Source organism: Pinus tabuliformis, chromosome 4_2 (genome assembly GCF_031772625.1).
Source record: "Pinus tabuliformis cultivar Carrire ecotype Pingquan chromosome 4_2, CPIR1, whole genome shotgun sequence".
In the NCBI taxonomy this organism is placed as follows: Eukaryota; Viridiplantae; Streptophyta; class Pinopsida; order Pinales; family Pinaceae; genus Pinus; species Pinus tabuliformis.
The window spans coordinates 764,490,596-764,512,138 of record NC_142304.1 but is presented as its reverse complement, the minus strand read 5'-3'; the positions used below and the strand labels follow the sequence as shown (position 1 = coordinate 764,512,138).

The 21,543-nt window shown below is 42.1% G+C and overlaps 1 protein-coding gene across 2 annotated transcripts in view; it reads right to left on the bottom strand.

Annotated features, from left to right (window-relative positions):
• The window catches only part of RFC3 (Translation elongation factor EF1B/ribosomal protein S6 family protein), a 279,286-nt gene that overhangs the window by 126,526 nt on the left and 131,217 nt on the right, over window positions 1–21,543 (bottom strand). The window lies entirely within an intron of this gene.

The following is a 21,543-nucleotide window of genomic DNA, read 5'->3' as shown; positions in this document are numbered from 1 at the left end:
AGCATCTTAAGGTAGCCATGGGGACATCTGATGTAAGGGTACTCATCAATCTTCTGATTCTAGGTATTGATTATGTCTCATTTTAATTTTTGGGGAAGACAAGAGCTAACAAAGCAGTGACTTTACCTTCAATAGTCAGACGAGACAAGCAGACTACCCAACATTGCATTGAAGAATCCAATGCAATCTCTGTCAAGATTGAAGTTTCAGATCCGAATGAGATTTTAAGAGCAAAGTTCATTGCACAACTTTTTTATCACTCCAATGGGAGATGAAGTTTCTAAACAAATTCCAGTTTGGATTGAAGATGCACATTAAATTGGAGGAGAGATCCAAAACACAAAAGAAGAAACTGGGAAGAAAATTTTGCAACTCTTCTCTTTCTCGAGCTAGTAACCTGCAATATTTGTCCCCTTGCCAAAATTACAAATATCCTAGTCAAGGTCGACAGAAATTTCCAACGTAGAATTGCTTTCTCAGATTTTGATGCTGAAGTTAAAACAGAAATTTCACCTCTTTGACTAGAGGTTTCCTAGATCTTAACCCTGTGAATTTTCATCCTTAGGGGTGTTTATGAAATAGTATAAAACAGCAGCGAAAAGAGCACAATATTTCACTTTCTAGCAGCCAAACCTTCTAGGGAATCCAAGGAGAAAAGATACCAAACTATCTTGATAAGTTCCAACCATCTGGAGCAACTTATCACACACAAGCCAGATCCGAAAATTCATTTATAACAGCAGATATAGCTTCAGCAAAACAACCCTTTCAATGACAATGTCACATCACTCAACAAGTGGGCCTTTTACATATTCCAAATCATCAAGACATTTATAGCTGTAAATAACAATATGTGAAGAACATATATGGGTGAAATTCAAATCTAGAAATTGCATAAGTTTTGCACAGCTGAAAATTTCATTAATTTGCTCAAGATGTGTTGAGTGTGTTGGAAGATTGCTGAGCCTATGCTGTCATTGATGTCATTGTCATTATCATTGATGTCGTGGTCATTGTTCGTCATTGAGCCAGAGTATGTTGTCATTGTTTGCCGAGTGTAGGTTGTCTAGCTTGATGTCATGGATGGAGTTGCAGTTTGAGTAGCCTATCTTTGCAGACATTTTCTATACAGTTTCTTAGTCCAACTGAGCATCAAAGAAGTATAGTTGGATACACTGGTGACTGTTCTGAGACCTTTCCAATAGTATATGACAATTTTCCTAACTCCCAAGGTGTTGAATTTTGTAGCTATGGTTGGTTTTCATAATGTCATTTGTACTTGTAATGATGAAATATAGATTATATTTATAAAAGAAAAAAATATTTGAAGCATGTTCTTCATGCTTGCAAGAAAAAGAAAACATTTACTGTTTTTGTAATCAAAAGAAAATTTTATAAGGCATGTTCATCATGACTTTATCAAGAGCGGGAAAATGAAATTTATATTTGCATTCTAGACACCACAAGATGCCCAAGTTGGCCTCCCCGTGATGAAGTCGGCCCTGCCCAGGAGACACCTAATTGACCCCTTCCAGCATATATAAATAGAGACCATTTGATCTCCTCTCAAGACAATTCACATCTCTTATCTCTCAAGTATTATTTCTGATCTGGTATAGCGAAGAAGGACAAAGAAGAAGCAGTGTTGATAATATCAGAGATATTTGAAAATATCACGATATTTTCGGCAAATGATATATTGCCGAGAAAATATCGCAATATTTTCAAAATATCGCCAATATATCGCCAAAAAATCACGCGACCATGGAATAAATTTCCGAGCGCACGGGGGTCAAGCTACAAAAGTGTTTTTTGTTGTTTTTTTTGTCATTTGTCTTTGTTGGTCTTGGAGAAGGAAGGGGAAGAGCTTTGTGGTGGTTTTCAAAGAGGGATTGAGGATCAAACAACCATTATCATGACCAACCTAAATTTTTTTGTGGATCAAATATTCAAGAACAGTGAGACAAACTTCATTTCTTCCATTAACAGATGTGTTCTTAAAAACCCCTATGTTAAAGATTTTTTTTCATAGATTTAGAATTATGTGTGCTTGCCTCTTTGCCTACCAACATTTTTCTTCTTTGTTTTTTTTCCATTTCCTATGACTTTCATGCCCATGAGCCAATGCAAGGGTTTTCTCCATATTTGAACAGCAAGCTTCATTTTTCTTTTTAACTTTCTTATGCACCCCCTTATTGCCATTTTTCATTACAAGTAATGTAGTAAAAAAACTAATTTTTAAAATGAGGTGGTTGTCATTTTTTGTGTGCGAGGGTTTAACGCCAATTTTCTGTTTTTTTTTGTGCCCTAGGTTTGAATTAATCCACTACAAATATGCCAAAGCCCTTGGACCCATTTTGGGAATATGGGGAACCTGATGGTGGGACAAATCGGGCATATCTAACATGCAAATTGTGTGGGGACAAGATGACAGGAGCGGTTATGCAATTAAAATATCATCTAGCTAGACTCCCTGGACATGAAGTTGGGCTTTGTAAGGAATCTAGTGCGGAGCTTATACAAAAAGCTCTTCAAGCAATAGAGGAAAAAGACAAAAAGAAAGAAGAGGCAGAAAGTGTTAGTTTTTGTAGCATCGGATGTGTTCTAGCCACAAAATTTGGTGGAGAGGCTAGAATACGTGTATTCTCCAAAACCCATAAATCGATTCTAGAAATTCCACCTAGAGACGACTTAATTGAAATAATTAATCATTGTTTTTAATGGTTCCTAAGTCTAAACTCAGGAAATCTGATTAATTAAAAGGGTATTAATTAAGTCATGATGAGAATCTTCTAGAAGAAGACATGGATCGAGCTCTAGTTGATATTAGCCATCGTTTATGTTTTAATCTTGGTCATTGATGTCTCAACGAGAGATTATAAGAAGAAATCGATGGGGGTTGGAAAACATACTTGAGCCACTAGTAGTTCAAATTTACTGACCAATTGAACTCCAGAGTAGCAGCGCAGAGTTGCCAAAGAGAGAGCTAGTGAGCTCGACGCAGTGAGAGGGGCATGGATAGTAAGGCCGGATCAAGATTTTCCTGATCCAACGAGTGCATTGCATGTTGATTTTTGTAGCATCGGATGTGTTCTAGCCTTGAAACACTACAGAGAGGTTAAGACACATGCATTCTCCAAAACCCAGAAATCGTTTCTGGAAATTCCACCTAGAGATGATTTAATTAAAATAATTAACTTTTTTAAATGGTTCTCTAAATCTAAACTTAGGAAATCTAGTTAATTAAAGGGTATTAATTAAATCAGTTGTGAATCTTCTAGAAGAAGACAAGGATCAACTCCAAGTTAATCTTAGCCATCGATTATGTTTTAATCTTAGTCGTTGAATTAGAGAATTCAAACTTGATGAGAGAATGATGCTCCAAATGAATTAGATGAGCTTCTTTTTATAGGCTACTTGTGGGGTCGAATAGGCTCCTTAGGCCGACTTGATCTTCTCTTAGGCCGACATGGTGTGGAGGTTACATAATTCATGTTTGACACAATACTTAACATTTTTACATGATTCAAAAGCCCAAGAAGGGTCTCTTTAAATGTACAATAACTCTATAGACTCCGAATAAATCCTAGAAGTCCTCAATGGGGACTTTGAACTAACACATGGTGACCCAAGCATGAAACCCATGCTTTAATAAGTCACAATAATAGTAATAATAATTCTTTTCTTTATTCTTTTGACAAGTACATTACATGATGACTCAAGTACATTAATGAAGACCAAACATAGTTACATTTTCCAACACACAGGACAAGGATGTTGACCCCACCTTGTATAGATAGCTTATCAGGTCTCACATGTATCTAATCAACACTATGCTAAATATTTGCTTTGCAGTCAACACTCTCGATCAGCTTATGGTGGAACAGAAGAGAGCGCATTGGATAGCAGAGAGGCACATTTTGAGATATTTTCATGGCATAGTCGAGTATGGGTTGAGATATACTTGAGGTGATGATATCCAACTATGTGGATTCACATATGCAGACTGGGCAAGCAATTCAGTAGACAGGAAAAGTATTTTTGGGTAATACTTCAACATTGGATCAAGGATGGTTTCTTGGTGCAATAGGAAGCAGAAGTCAGTAGCACTGAGCTCTATAGGGGCAGAGTATATGGCAGCCAACATAGCTACGTGCGAAGCTATATGGCTTCGGAAGCTGCTAGTAAGCTTATTCAGGCAGAGGATGGAGGCGACCAGTGTCTACTATGATAATCAAAGTTGCATCAAGCTCTCTAAAAATCCAGTGTTCCATGACAGGTCGAAACACAGATATTTTATGTCATTTCATCAGAGATTATGTGCGGCGTGGAGCAGTCCAACTACAGTACGTTCCCACACAAGAGCAAGTCACAAATATACTCACAAAAGCTTTAGGAATAGCTAAGTTTGTATATTTCAAAGAACGGATGGGTATAGTGGAGAACTCGTTTCAGTAGCAGTTGGATCAGTGTCAGATTGATGCAGTCAGTTCTTGAGCGACAATTGCGATACTAGTAGCAGTCAGGCATTGAGGAGCACAGTGCAGTTGCAACGCAGATAGACTCAATAGGCAGCACAGAAGCTAGTAGCAGTCAGAGACTCAGGAGACAATGGCAACATGAGGGTACAATTGGTTCAGACTTTTGGATTTCAGTTGTAGTAGATGCAACAACAGCAACAGCTTGAGATCAATTACAGTGCAGTGGAAGAGTTGGCAGCAGCACAGTTGTACAGTGCAGTGTCAGCAGTAGCACGGATGCAGCATTATCAGAGTTGCGAAGTGGTTGGTGGAAGGTGGCAGTTTGTCACAGATGTCAAACATCAACATCGTAGAGATGTTCCAGACACAGGATGTTATGGGAGACAACACCTTCCTCACTAAGAGGGAGTGTCAGTTTTTTGTAGCATCAGATGGTGTTCTAGTCTCAAACTTTGTAGAGAGGCTAAAACGCGTGAGATCTCCAAAACCAAAAACTGTTTCTGGAAATTCTACCTAGAGATAGCTCAATTAAATTAATTGACCATCATTTAAATTTTTCCTAACTATAACTTAGGAAAATTGTTTAATTAATGGGAATTAATTGCGAAATGTGACAATTCTCTAGAAACTCACACAGATCAACTCCAAAATTATCTTAGCCATCAATAACAATTTAATTGTGTTCATTAAAGACTCAATTGGAGATTATAAGAGGAGGAGAAACACACTTGAAGAGCAAGTTTCCCTTGGCAGTTCAATTTTCCAAAGAGCAACATTCAAAAGGAAGAGTTTGAGCCAAAGAGGGGACACAGAGACACAGAGGGGCAAAGGCAGTGAGTCCGGAGGAAGTTTTCCAATTCCGGAGAGTCAACTACTGGAGGGTCGAGTTTCCTCAATGAGGCTACACAGGGCCTACGTAGAAGCATTAGAGGCAAAGTTCGATTTAGTTGGAGTGAGGGTCAATTCAGTTGCTGAAGGACAAGAAAATTTCGGGAGGGGCTAGCGAGTCATTCTCGGGGTTGAGTTGGGCTAGACGGCTTGATCAGAGCAGCTTCCAGGCAGAGTGTGTGAGGGCCTACGCAGCATCTGTGCAAAAGGCTGACACGGGGGTTTGAGCATCCCAGTTTGTGCCAGATTTTGGAGATGGATCAATGTCCGATGAGGTAAGAATTGTCTCACTAATTTTTGTGGCCAATTTATCTTGTGGAGGATTGCCAGTTTTGGGCATCCAGTGGTACTCATAATTTCTCACTGTTGCATAATAATAAAAACCCTCAGTTGTTGCACTGGGTTTCCCACATTGGGTTTTCCCGGGGACATTTGTCTAAAAATAACAGTGTCAAAAAAAATTTATGTGTGCTAGCATTTCTCAGTTTCCACATTTTATTTCCATCGTGTTTTTATGGTGAATATTGCAACTGTGATTTTATTCTTTGTTTGCCATAGCAAATAAACTGCTTAATAATGAATCAGTTAGAAGAATAATTTCAAGTCGCTGCAATAGTTGAAATTTTCACACATCCTTCATCAAAGATATACCTTTAATCCCTAGGTTTAAGCCTCCCTTTATCCTTTCTTAGAGAGCCCCTCACCTTGCTTCTAAAGCAAGCAAGCCCTATTATTTGAGTCTCTCTTGTGAATGGGCCTCCCTTTATCCTTTCTTAGAGAGCCCCTCACCTTGCTTCTAAAGCAAGCAAGCCCTATTATTTGAGTCTCTCTTGTGAATGGGCTCTAGAAATCACTACCTATGCTATCATTAACTCATCATTCCTAGTGATTTCCTTATATCGGAACTCCTCCCATCGATGAAAGTCCATAAAGAGCAGGGGACATCGATTGAGGTGACAGTGGGTCCTTGTCCCATTATTGCCACTTGATCTAGTAATAGTCTCTTTGGAACCCCGCCTAGGACCCCTGCTAAATTGAGCGGTAACAAGGTTGAAGAGATTGTTGGTGTTCTCATGACCTCCCCATTCGAGTACATGGTTTGTGCACTCTACTAAGAGCTCATGTCCTAATTGGAGCCAGATATTACCCATCGCCAGTGGGTGACCCCTATAAGAGAATTTTTCTCCTAGATTTGTCTTCAACTAGCAGCAAACAGCCCCTTGCAGCCACCAGATAGCTCGATGTGCCACCATTCTCCGCCACTTGAGCAAGCCATTGTGTGCCCTCACCCATTTGTTATGATCGTATGTTTGAAGATGGGCCTTCCAATCCCAAATATGGCTTTTCATTATGTAATTGGGTATTTTTACTTGTTTTTCCTTGGACATTTTTGGACGTGGATTAGTGGGGTATTCAGCGGAAATAATGGGCTTGGATTGTACACTTTTTCACTTGTCCCAACTTGGTGGTTAATCTTGTATCCCAGTCTTGTGGCATCTCCTTTATTTGTTGATAGCCTTAAGAGTGGCACTACATGGGAAACCCCGATTTTGGTTGTGCGGTCGTGCTTCTCGACACCATAGACATCACTCCCTTATGCTCATTATAACCCCTTTTCACATTTTTCCCATCTAGGTCCACAATTGTCCATTGGGTCCACAAGGAGTTAGCCTCCCCCTCCCCTTGTCCACACTTTGGGTCGGGTCTGGAATGATGCCCAGAGGTTGATGTAGCTAAAAAGAAAGTTAAAAGCATAATTTGGCCACTTACAACAAGAAATGTACCATAAAAAGCAAAAGATGCCTGGGGCATAAAAATTTAGCACGTGGGCAAAAGCCAAACATGAGCTCTACCCCCATATCATTATGGCCAACAACCTAGTTCCTAGGGCCCCTATATATCCCCATCATTTAGGAACCCATGATTGTCCCAACCCCTGGTGGGCGATGAACTGTCGAACCTTAAGGGGTGTTCACTACGTTATCATATGCATCATGCTCTCATTCCCTGGAGCCCCGAGCAGTTAAAAGAAATAAAAATCAATAAAATCCATATGAAGAAGGGTGGGAAAACAAAGGTTGGGGTAAATCATGGACCACGATTGCTCCTTCCTACATCTATACACCCATGTGTGGGCTTCCCTCATTATAGCTACCCTTGTACCATGGCATGTGGCTTGGAGCCTTCGCTGTTACCCCACTCCATTCCACCATCATTTCTCATGACACCTTCCATTTGACGACTGTATCATGCACATGTCACTTCTTTAGAGGTTGAAACCACCTAATAGAGTCTTTTGTTAACCCTGTTCTTGAGCAGGGAAACACATGTACCTTCTAAAGCCCATTTGGAAGGGCATGGCATTATGAAGTGTTGAAAAATGTAACTAGTGTCGATCTTCGTAATTGCACTTGAGTCAAGATGTAATATATTTGTCAAAAGAAATTTTTAATTGACTTATTAAAGCATGGATTTCATGCTTGGGTCAATGGTCATAGGTCAAGCCTCCATTGTAGGATCCTAGGATCTTTCTATTGAGTCAAAGTCAAAATTTGATGCAAGAAATCCTTCTTGGGAACATGATAGAAAAATATTTAAGTGTCAAATTAAAGTCCTACCTCTCCCATCAAGTCAAGCCTTGGTCTCCTTGCAAGTCGGCCTAAACAAATAAATTCTCTGCAAGTCGGCTCATCAAATTACTTAATTCGGCTCCAAATCACAGACAGGAACAACTATATATACAAACATGAACTCGACCCAAATTACAAGTGCAAAAAAGTTCAAATAGATATCACAGAAAAGTTTAGATGGATACTTCAGAGTAACTCGGGTTACAGACAACAAAGGAATGTTAGTTCACAGGTCGAAGTATTGGATAAATGATTGGGCCGAAACACCAACCTATTTCAAGACCAAAACATGACAGAGGATGAAAGTTTGTATATGACAGAAGGACCAAAGTGTGTATGATTGTTAAATTATGGTATGGTCTATGCTTAGAGCAGTTTACTTCTTTTCTTCTTATTAACCACTGATTAGCGATGTGCAAATAGAACATTAAACGATCGACAGAAAACAAGCCAAGACAAGAGACACAAGATGTGGCAGCTAGCCAGGGACAAACCCCAATGCAGGGAAACCCTTTGATCAAATCTTCTTTTATCTTCAATAGTTTAGTAGAGAGAAATAGTACAAAATCAGAATTCTGTAATTTTATATCAGCAGCAGCAAACCCTAAATCAGCAAAGTCAAACTTAGTCAAACGAGATGAAATTGACCTCCAATATGCCTGTTCAATTTCCCAGTGAACTAGTATTCGAACAGCTTGAAGAATCAATCCTTAAATAGCCCCAAATACACAGTGAAATTGCAGTTGACTGAAGTCAACCTGCTGCCCCAAACTAGGGCAGTCAATGCTGGTCAAACCTGAGGTCAGATTGCCTCGATTTTCGTGCCAAAAAATGTCGCCTGCCTAGGAGAGGCAGCCACACCAAAACCGCACTCTTCTAAGGTTAACACTTGGTCAATGTTGGTCAAAGAGACCTTCAGCAGCTTCTGCGCCCCCTTGCCTTACTGCATCCTCCTTCCCACGTGTGAGCTGCTCCTTGTGTAACCCAAAGCTAAGGAGAGAGAAAGAAGAAATGAGCGAGATGAGATGATGATAAAATGAATCAACCTCACTTGTATTTATATGATTCACTAGGCATGTGTGCCACACATGTAACTATTGGCCGACTTTGACAATTTGTCGAGTAAATACAAATAAATTCATATCTCCATAAATACTTGTCAGAATCGGATGATCTTTAGATCAATCCTACACCTCTCGACAAGAGGAATCTAGGAAAAATATCTGCTGCCATAAATGAGATGACCCACATGGAGTTTGGCCCTAGTTGCCAATTTTAACGCTCCCTCTCAACTAGGGAGAACTCCATCTGCTAATCCGTCTGGCCGTAGGTACTGTCCCAGCCATCAAATGCACTACCTTGCGTTGTTGGCTCTACTCTGTTCAGGTCTGTTGAACTATCAAGAAGAAGAAATGATCGAGGATATATCATACCATCCTCCACTCACCCGAAGTCAGTCTCAGAGTGTATCATACCACTCTCACTGATCCCAGATCAATGGAGGTCATCCTAGCATAGGGAGTACGGTAGATACAATGATGCGTCCATCGATAGTACTACTAATGGTCCCTAACCCCATTTCCCTACTCATTGATCAGATGAGAGGTACTTCCCATGAGTCCCAGACTACATGGGTAGGATGCCTTGACAGGAGAACTAATCATCCTGTCCACAAGAGAACAAATCATCCTGTCCAATAGTCATTACAGGAGAACTAATCATCCTGTCCACAGTCGCCACGGGAGAAAAAATCATCCTGGCCCACAGGAGAACTAATAATCCTGTCCCACAGTCGCCACGGGGTGTCACAGGGGAAGGTTGAACCTTTCACCCTATACATAGTGCACCATCAGGGGATGGTGAGTTGCCTTGTGGTCGCATGTCGCTCCAAGAAGTACCCCGCGCCCTCCTGGAGCTCCCAGAGATCAATATATACATCATATACGACCCTCATAAGAGAGTCTCTCAACGACACCAAGTCGTTCTTGGAAAGTCAGGAATTTGACCTTTTCCATGGGCTTCGTCAAAATGTCGGCGACTTGTTCATCTGTACCGATATGTTGGAACCCTATTGCTCCCCGTTGTACCATATCCCGGATATAGTGGTACCTAATATCGATGTACTTGGAGCGATCATGAAATATGGGATTCTTTGATAAACGAATCTCGCTCTGGTTGTCACACAGGATCACAATAGTATCCAATGTGAATCCAAACAGCTCACTGAAGAGCTTCCGCAACCAGACCACCTCACAAGTGGCCATACTAGCAGCAATGTACTCTGCCTCGGCGTTGCTCAAAGCCACTGACTTCTGCTTCCTGCTCATCCAGGATATCAAGGCAGATCCCAAAGAGAAACAGCACCCGAAAGTGCGCTTTCGGTCCACCAAACTACCTACCCAATCAGCGTCGATATATCCAAGTAGTCTTACGTCTCCGGCAACGTATCTCGATTCTCAACCCATGAGTGATTGTGCCACGAAGATATCTCAACAGATTCTTGGCACCAATCCAATGTGTGTGGTGAGGCTCAACCATATGTTGACTCAACGTGTTGACTGCAAAGCATCTATCCGGACGGGAGTTCACCAAGAACATCAATGCTCTGACGAGTTGACGATACTTGGTAGCATTTCGTAAAACAAGTCTGGCAGCACTACCGCTTAACTTCTTGAAGTCAAGCTCCATCAGGGTAGTCACGGGCTTGTTGTCCACCATACCGAATCTCTCCAATATTTTCACCACATATTTTCCTTGAGATAGGAAAATCTGCCCCGGTTTCTGCCAAACTTTCAGTCCTAGGAAATAGTGCATCAGTCCTAGGTCTTTCATTTCGAACTGGGAAGCCAACTCCCTCTTACATTTAAGAATGAGAGGATTTGCACCTGTTAAAAAGAGGTCGTCAATGTACAGCACCAGTATGAGAGGTTTGTCATCTTCAACCTTAAAGTAAAGGTTAGGGTTAGCTTCACTCCTAGTGAATCCCAGCTTCATCGGGAAGCTATTGATCCTCTCATACCAAGCTCGGGGTGCCTGCTTCAACCCATAGAGGGCTTTCTTCAACCTACACACATGAGATTCCCGATCATGAATCTCAAATCCTTCGGGTTGTTCCACATAGAATTCCTCTTTCATTGAACCATGCAAGAATGCGATCTTGACATCCCTCTGATGTAGGTTCCATCCTTGCGAAGCAGCAAGGGCTATGATTGAGTGGATGGTGGTATATCGGGCAACAGGTGCAAATATCTCGTCATAGTCTATACCTTCCTTCTGAGAGAAGCCACGAGCGACAAAACAAGCCTTATACTTTTCAGCACTTCCATCAACTGCATGCTTTATCTTGTAAAGCCATTTCGAAGTGACAACTGCTTTGTCCTGGGGTTTGGGGACCACATCCCAGACATCGTTTTCCTTAATAGACTCATATTCCTCAATCATAGCCTCCTTCCATACTTGATGCTTGACAGCTTCTGCAAATGATGAAGGCTCATTTTGGATGATCGTGCTCATGATGGTCAAGTATCCCTGATACCTAGCCGGCTTCTTACTTTCCCAGAAAGTCCCTCTGGGTGCAATGTGTCCTTCAGCATCATCAAGTGTCCCCCTAAGCCATGAAGGCCTCTTCCTAGAAGAGGAAGGCTCTTGCAGAGGGGGATCAATAGGATCCATAGGTTCTTCCACATCGGGCATTGTCTCATCTTCGTTTTCCTTCGGTTCCCTGGTGTCAGCTTCTTTAGATCCCCTTTGAGTACAAAGATCGTCAACTTTGCTAAGAGCCATATCTTCGTCAAAGGTGACATCATGGCTAATCTCGATTTCCCTTTGACTAGCCACATAGATTTTATAGCCCTTAGTATACTCTCTATAGCCCATGAAGATTCCTTTCTTTCCAGATGCACCCAATTTATTCCTTTTCTCCTTTGACACATGAAAATATACAGGACTTCCAAAATTTCTAAAATGAGATACGTCAGGTTTCTTACCAGTGAACATCTCGTCGGGAGTCTTGGAACCCAATGCTTGGTGAGGGCATCGGTTTTGCACATATACGCGATATTCGCAGCTTCGGCCCATAGAAACTTCGGAAGTCTTTGATCATGGAGCATAGCACAGACAGCTTCCACAATCGTATGATTCTTCTTTTCTGCCACAACGTTTTTCTCAGGAGTATATGGTGTTGTAGTCTCCCTCTTAATGCCAGCCTCTTTGCAAAAGTCATGGAACTCATTGGATTCATACTCAGTCCCATTATCAGTCCTTAAGATCTTGATTTTCTTTTCGGTTTGATTCTCAATCACAGCTTTGAAATGACGAAACCAAGTGAACACTTCATCCTTCTTTTTCAAGAAGTATATCCAAGTCTTGCGAGAATAGCGCTATGTAAAAGTGAGGTAATATAAATATCCTCCCAAGGAGTTCACAGGCATCATACCAGATATGTCTGAGTGAACCAACTGCAATATATCAGAGGTCTTACTTTGGCTTGAGGGGAATGGTCCCTTTCTGAGCTTCCCTTCAGCACATCCAGGACATACACCTTCTTGCTCTACTCGAAACTCGGGCATCCCTGTCACCATTTGTCTTGCATTAGGTAGAGCTTTATAATGAAGGTGAGCAAACCTGCGATCCCATAGTTCAGACTGAAGTGATGTGTCAGAAGACATGACACCTAGCGAACTTCCTCTGACCTGATATAATGAATCGACTCGAAACCCAAGATTGAAAGCTTCTTTAAAATTCCTTTTCCATACACGTACCTTGCCATCGATGAAGGTCACCTTGTAGCCTTTGTCTTGCATTGCCGAAATGGACACCAGGTTCTTTTTGAGATCAGATACATATAGAACTCTTCCAAATGAATTATATTACCCTAATTCAATTTAAGAGTGACATTCCCTACACCTTTCACGGGATATTTTGCGTTGTCCCAAGAACAATTTCCAGGTTGGTCTCCTTCTCTATCAGATTAGAGAGAGCTTCTTTGTAACCAGTGAAGTGCCTTGAGGCACCACTATCAATAAGCCAATTTCCCAGCGAGTCTGGGGAGCAGTAGTAGAGAGGGCTGCTGGTAGACAATATGCATCTTACTTATTGTTAACAATGTTAGATTCATACCTGGAGTTTCTTGCCTTCTTGAAGGGTTGTCCACTTCCTTGATTTCCGGCATTTCTTTTACCTTTACCATTGGACCTGCCATTCCTTTGATTGCCTTGAGAGTGATTTTGATCATTGTCATGGTGTGAGTCCCTCTTATCAGGGCACTCCCTCGCATAGTGGCCCATTTTGTTGCAATTGTAACATCACCCTTTTCTTCCACCCTTTGGTCCAGCCTTTCCTTTGGATTTAGCCCCAGAATTGTTTCTTCTTTTAGCATGAGAAGAAAAGGCAGAGGGATTGCCTTTAAGTGCAGGCATTTCTTGCTCTTCCATCCTTGTTTCTTCTTGAATACATCTAGCCATCAATTCCTCAAATCCTAGGATGACGTTATTGTTGAGAAGTGTAGTCCTAAATATATGCCATTCAGGTAGCAGTCCACCAAGAGTTGTGATAGCCATTTCCCTGTCAGGAACTACTTCCCCGATAGATAGGAGATCATTCTTGATCTCGGTGATCCTTAAGAAATATGCTTGCATACTCTCATCTTTGCCCTTCTTAATTTCCTTCAGCTTATTTCTAAGGAACAAAACTTGATTTGCATCATTAACTTTAAATAAACTCACCGGTCTATCATAGATTTCCTTAGAGGTGGTCAACTCGAAAACATAGGCCACCAGGCACTTGTCGATAGAGTCCTAGATGATCTTCTTTGCTCTGACTTCTCCCTTGGTCCACTTGCTTCTGGCAACAGCGGAGGCATTTGATGGAGGCGCAACAATATTGCCTCTCACATAGTCCAACACTTCCTGATCTTTTAAAGTCAAATCGAGAAACATCTTCCATCCGTGATAGTCAGACTTCTCACAGAGCTTGTCTTCGGCGAGGAAGAGTGTTGAGGACCCCATGAAGTTTTTAGGATAGCCTTGCCAACCTTCGGTGATTGCTCTTGCTCTTGCTCTTGCTTGGGCTTTGTCTTCACTTCAACTCTAATACCATGTTAAATTATGGTATGTTCTATGCTTAGAGCAGTTTACTTCTTTTCTTCTTATTAACCACTGATTAGCGATGTGCATATAGAACATTAAATGATCGACAGAAAACAAGCCAAGACAAGAGACACAAGATGTGGCGACTAGCCAAGGACAAACCCCAATGCGGGGAAACCCATTGATCAAATCTTCTTTTATCTTCAATAGTTTAACAGAGAGAAATAGTAAAAAATCAGAATTCTGTAATTTTATATCAGCAGCAGCAAATCCTAAATTAGCAAAGTCAAACTTAGTCAAACGATATGAAATTGACCTCCAATATGCTTGGTCAATATTGAAGTTTCTAAGTTTACTTAGTTAGAAACCCTCCATGCACTTTATCTAATTTATTCCTACTTGTTATTTTCCTTAACAAGTTATTTACAATGTAAATACTGAAAATAAACACTAGTGCATGCTCAACATATTATAGATCAACAACTAAAAGAAACAACAAACACACCATATGACACCATTAATTTTGGACTAATGTACATGGAAAAACCCAATGTGGGAAAATCGATGCAGCTATCTGAGGGTTTTCTTATTAAGCAATATCAGAGTACAATCTGGGTGCCGAAACTGGCCTACCCAACAGAGAATTTCCTTAGCAGTAATACCTCTCAGTTTTTGACAAATCTACTGGTTGAAACCCCGGATAATCCTTTTGGCAGCTACTCAGCACCAATCTGCCCCAAAACCCCAGCGTCTGCCCAATCTAGACTGCGTCAGCCTCCTAGCCTAGTGTTGGCCCTGCGTCAACCTCGGGAGGCCCTATGTCAGCTCTCTGAGCCTTTGCGTCAGCTACGTTGACCCCTCTGGTGCTTTGCGCAGCACTTAGCTACCTCTGCGTGGCCCTGTGTGAGCACTAGTTGCTCCTGAAGCTCCCCCTGCTGCTGACAAGTGCTCCCTCTCTGACCTCTGCACTACTGCAACAACTCCCTGCATCTCGCACCATTGCACACCTCTGTGTGCCTTCCTACACTGGTGCAACACTCTTATGCCTCTCACACTGTTGTAGCTTGCTAGCTCTGCATTGTCTCGAAACCCCTGCACTGTAGCTCTCTCTATCGCTCCATCTACATCAGTCTCTACCCACTCAGCCAGTCCTGCTTCTCCTCGTCGGGGCCCCCATAGCAAGGTCTAATCCAAGAGGCTGGGTACCTCAAGGATCTTTCCCCTCATCGCCTGTAGTCCATCAGACTACAGCTCGATGTCTCCCCACTTCTGCTCAAGTGTTGCATATGCACTCATGGCACATCGATCGTCTGTCAACACTTCCTTCTCTGCCCGTGCTGGCACTGCCTTAGTCTTGGAAGACTCTCCCTTACTCTTCTTCCTTGGACACTAGGTCGCATAATGACCCAGCTCCCTACAGTGGAAGCACTTGATCTTGGAGAGATCTTTCTTCTTCTGCTTTTCCTGCTTTCCCTCAGATGCTAGGGCCACATCTTCCTCCTCCTGCTTGAATTTAATCCCCTTGCTGCTGCTACCTGTCTTCGATTGTCGTCTGATCTCTTCCGGGTGAAGAGTTGCCCACATCTTGTCCCAAGGTGGAAGTGTCCCTCTGCCCAGTATACTCTGGACAAATACTTCCCAGTCTTCTGAGACAGCATTCAAGGTTTTCCTCACCATCAGCTCCTGATCCGGTGTCGCTCCTATAGCAGTCAACTGCTCTCGAATCTCATTCAATCCTCTGAGGAAGGTGTCAATTGATTGTCCCTTCTTCATCTAATACGACCTCATCTGATTCTCAATCAGCATTCTTCTCTACATAGAAGTATGCTGGTATAACTTCTTGAGAGCCTCCCACATCTCAAATGTCATTTCCTTCTCAGCTATATGTGGTACTGTTACACTAAAAAATGTCACCATGGCTATTTACAGTTAGTATGGCTCTATCAACAGTCATGCTATCCTCCTGGGCAAGTCTCATGCCTCTGCTCTCCATGTCAAACTTCAAGAAAGAGAGAAAGTCTTTGTAAATGTGTTTATCTCTGGGTACGCAGGTTCTCTCAACCTTACCTGCGGATACGCACCTAATGTTCACAAAAGCTGCGTACTTGTACGCTCTGTATGTAAAGGGGCAGGTGCGTACCCCTGTAAAGGTCAAAATGCGCAAGTTTTATCTTTAAAAAGTTACTTGTGGTCATTTCTAGAGCATTCTAGAAGGTTGTTCGACGTGTATTGAGCGCCTCCAGATGGTTCATGTACCCCTACTAAAGAGGAACTTATCCCATCAATAAGGGAGCTATCCCATCCAAAGAGGGGATTATCCCATTGATGGTGGACCTGAATAACTTCCTCTAGAGCACTATAAATACAGGCATGGACCAGAGGGAGAGGAGGTTGGAAGCTAAACATTTCTAAGGGTAGATGCTGCTGGAATTAGGACTCCCATTTAGAAGCTTGTGAGGAGAGATTGCCATCTTTGCTTGTTCTATTTGGAAGTGGGTGAGCTTTGTCAAAGTAAAGGAGAACTCTTGATGGACCCTGGGAGGGACTTGCACAACACCAAGGCTCAGGTTGTAATTGTTCCTTTTGTTTCCTATTAATGCAAATGAGTCCATTCTTCTCAATAACTTGTTATTTATGAGTTGTTTCATGTACTCCTTGGTCTATGTGTTAAACATGTTTTATTTTATGAGATTATCAAGTGCTATTTAATCGTTTGATTGTTAGTGAATGCAGGTTTCAAAGTGAAGGAGGAGCTCATCCGGATCAGCGAGGCTGGACTACTGCAACAGCGTTGGATTACAGGTAGGATCTAAACACTTGATTTCTTATATAGTAAATGCATGTTTAGAGAAGGATTGCTCTTGTTTGTCTTGTTTGTCACTAGAGAGTCTTAGGCTCCTAGGGAGGTTGGTTGTGTCTGCACTATCGACTCTTTCCGCCTGACAAAATGGCGACTCCACTGGGGAATCCATTGATGTGAAAGTCTTTTCCTTTGTATGCAACTTTGATCTGAGAAAAGTCATTTATTTTCTGGTTTTTGGCTCTGTGACTTTGTATTTGGGTGGGTTAGCTTAGGGTTAGATTGAATTTAGTTTTTCTTGGTTTTTTCAGTAGTACGCACCCTCTGAGTATTGCACAGTGCGTACTTGTACGCACTGTTGCTGTGTGCACAGAGCGGGCCCGCACCTGGCTTAACAGGTTGCCTGCGTACCCTGCTAAAAATTAAGAAATTTCCATTTTTTGCATTTTTCCTCTTAGATTTTGCTTTTTCTTAGTTTTTACTGCCCAGATCCATTAGCCTCTTGTCAAAGATCTTCACCTGAACTTGTTTCGATAGCATTGAGTGTTTTAGTGGATTTCATAGAAGTTTAAGCCCTAGGGTTTGATTTTTGAGTAGGTCCTGTAGTGACTTTGGCGGTAGAAGTTGTCAAGCCTTAGATCTCTCTGGTTTTGTCAGCCTTCTTAGAAGTCGGACCTGTCATAAAGTCTACCTGTGAGAGCAACTTACCTTTGAGTTGTCTCTTTGGCAAATTTCGAAGTACTTGTTGATTGAGTATTGAATTCCATTTTACAAAAAGAACAAAAAGATTTGAGTTTTGTTTTGACTGGTCTTTTGATTCTGCATTAGCTGGTCCTTGGCTTGATTTTGGTCAAGTAAAACAACCTAGAATCATCCTTGTAGGCTTTTGCCTCGTTAGGTTTGCTTAGAGTAAATTTCTTTTTGATTTGCTTGTGAGTCAATTTTTCATAGATTTTATAGCTTTTGAGATTGATTTTCGTTAAAATAGATTTATATGCTTTATTAAATAAGAGAAAATACAAAAACATCTCCTTTGAAAAGTTTTGTTTCAAGTAGCTTTGAGGCATTTTGAAAGAAAAAGAATTATTCGTGCACGTAAGGAGTGGTCATGTTTGTATGCTTGAAAAGATAAAGAGAATTGTTTCTTTGATTGTCTTTACTAAGAAAGTTGTTTTCTATTAAATTTGCATTTTCCAACTCTCTTAGTTATGAGTTTCATTGAAAGAGAAAAGTAGCATAAATCATCTTAGGTGCATCTTTGTAGTGGTTTGAGTCGAGTCTACACACCATTGGTTTCATTTCCGCTACCTTTTGTCTTTAAGAAAAACCATAAAATTAACGCTTAAAGTAAAATCAACGTAGTAACTTTTATTTACTAGGGCTCTGAAACACCAATTTAGATCAGGCTAGTGTCTTGGAGTAGGAGAGTAATTAACTCTCCAAGACAACAAAACCAAACAAGTAGCTTATCTTGTGATAGAATAAATCCAATTGTCTCATTTGTACTCTGGGAAAGCTCCTCTTAAAGGAGAAGCACGAGCTCGTGTCCGAACCAGTGAGGGGATCAATCCTCCCTCGTTGGGAACGACGCCAGACACGCACGTATTACAAACGGTAAACCTCGGATTAACCATTGTCGAGGAGCCAGGGGTCACTTGTCGGTAAACCTTGGATTATTGTCAAGGAACCGGCAAGGGGATTGAGCTTGATACTCTGCCCTTGCGTGCTGTCGGAGTGTAGACTGTTCCCCCAGGTGCATTTGTTGCGGTTGGTAACCTTAGTGACCATTATCTTTAGGATTCTACCGAGGTGACGGTGGAGGGAAGATCCCACTGTACCTGGAGCAGACGTTGGCTAGACTCACTTGGATTTTCCAGGGGGTTCACTTCACTCGAGACGGTTAAAGTGGAGGAACTTGTGCCGGTCTATTCATTAAGCAGGTTGTCGGGGTAACTGTTCCACCCGCCACTTCTGTACTGAATCCGGCGATGTTGGGTTTCATCTCCAACTAGCGTTTTTGGTCTGGAAGGCTACTGTTTGTGCTTGGTTTGACGCCCTAGATTCTTTAGGCGTGTGATTCAAATTTGTTTGGTTCTTTAGAGACTTTAGGTGGTTTGATTTGAGATTTTACTTTGTTTTCGTGTGTAGTAGTTAAAAGTTTTTAGCTGTGGCGGAATTACCGAGACAGTCCCGTAGACTTCGGGGCCAGTCTCCTGAAGTTGTTTCTGTGGCCGAATTGTTGAGGAGATCCCGTAGACTTCGGGGTGAACCTCCTCGAGACGACCCGAGTAATCTAGAAGGTTTGAAGGTCCTTGTAACTCCTCCTAGTGGTAGTAGAGTAGGTTCACCTGAAGAAGGAGAATCTTCCTTGGTAGTCCATCCAGATTACCAAAGTCTAGAGACAGGTTATAATCCCGAAGCTGTTACAGTTTCTGAGCTTGCTGGTAGTTTTTCGTCTACTAGTGATACAGGCGAAGAACCTGAAATATCTGAACCTGTTACTCCAACTTCTAGTGTTCCAGATTCACCAAGAGTAGAGCAAGTTATCACCGAAAATCTTCCTACTGGTCTGATTGCTATCGAAGAACTTGCTCCAGAGGAAGAAATAGGCGTCTCTAACCTTGAAGATCAACTTACTATTGAGCTCAGGGAGCGTGAATCTATCTTTTACAGTCCTCCTAGAAGTACTACTTGGTACCTTTCGTTAACCAATTATTTAGACAACTCAGGGGTAGGTTTTTCTACACCTCGTACTCCCTTTCCACCTGGAGGTATTTATACTCCTGTAAATATGTCTGGTCAATCGTCCGTGTTTACTCAAACTCCTGAATCTTTCTTACACGGCGGTCCTTCTGTTCCCACCGGGTATCAATCACTTTCTGGTACCTTTGCGGGGGCATCTCCTCAACCCATTGATCATGGGTTATTAGCTGGAAACAATGGTAATATACCATTGGGTGTAGGAGACATTTACATGATGTCAGGTTCAGTTCCCGTTTCCCAACCTCAAGGTGGTCAATTACCGCCTGGGGGGCAGCCTCAATTAACGCCTGGGGGGCAACCTCAAGGTACACAAATCGTGTCTGGGGGGCAACCTCAAGGTCAGTATGTACCTATGGTGCAATACATGCCTCAAGGTCAACCCCAGCCTCAATATGTACCCCAGGGTCAACCTCAGTATCAATATTTACCTCAAGGGTATCAACCCCAAGGGTATCAACCTCAAGGTCAAGGTCAACCCCAGTATCCGTATTTACCTCAAGGTTATCAACCTCAAGGTCAATACTCGAGTCAAGGTTATCAACCACCTCAAGGTCAGTCATATGTTCAAGGTATGGGAACTGTACCTTTCAGTTATCAATCCTATCCTCAATCCGGTTATGGATCTCAGTATCCTCAACCTGTTACGGGTCAATACCCCGGAATGATAGTGTGGGATCCATCACAGGGTCAACAGGTGTTGCAGCCAAGTATACAGTTGGTACCTCAAGCTGGACAACCCGTAGTTTCTGGTCCACCCCAGCAACCGCAACCCGTCCAGTCAAATGTTCAAACTTCTGTAACTTCGGTAGTTACTCAGCCGCCAATTGCACCTAGTACTCCATCTCAAACGGCTGCTGCAACTACCGCTACATCTGCCGCACTTACTTCTGGAGTATCGACAGCTCCGGTTTCTACTGTCTCTGCAACCACTCCTCAGACATCTTTACCGTTGTCTGGATCTACGATTCAAACCACGGTCCAGATGCCTATAGGTCAGCCTGGTATAAGTACGGTTGTCACTACTCAACCTCAATTTGTTCATCAACCGTACCAGGGACAGTACCAACATGGGCAAGTTGTCCAGCAGCCGGTTTACCAGTATCAACCGTATCCTGGGTACACTTATCAACAACCTCAACAACCCCAGTACGGTCCGGTTAATCCTGGTTTTCCAGGAGGATATAATATCCCTAATGCGGCTCCTGTTCCTAGTTATCCTGGATATCCTCCTCCTGGGACTGGTCTTGTGACCCAGAGTTTTAGAGATCCTAACCGGCAATTACCATTTATCGCAACTTTGGATTTACCAGACTTGACGCGCCTAACGAACGATCCAATTCAATATCTTCCGTTCTGGCCGCCAATGCCAAATAAGTTGCCCAGTGATATACCCAAGTTCGAAGGTAAGTCTGGAGAGGATCCGTCCAATCATGTGATGACTTACCATCTCTGGTGTGCTTCAAATTCTATCTCGGATGATTCGATCCGCTTACGTCTTTTCCAGCGTACACTCATTGGTCTCGCGGCCAAGTGGTACATTGAGTTACCACGGGCCTCTTTTTACAATTTTAGCCAGTTAGCTACCTCGTTCTTAACTCACTTTCAGTTGCCGGTCAGATACGATAATGGCACGGAGTTATTAACTTCACTAAAACAATCAACGTCCACGTATATTTCTGATCACATTCATGAGTGGAGACGTCGAAGAAGGTTAGTGAAAGTTTTTATTCCGGACCAAATCTTAGCTGAATGGTTTGTTAAATCATTATTACCGAAGATTACTGAAGATGTAGCTAAGGCCGGAGTAGTTACTGAGGAGCAAGTCATTGCTCAGGCACAGTACCTTGACTTAGTTTATACTCAGTCGGGTACGTTACACGAGAAGATTCCAGATC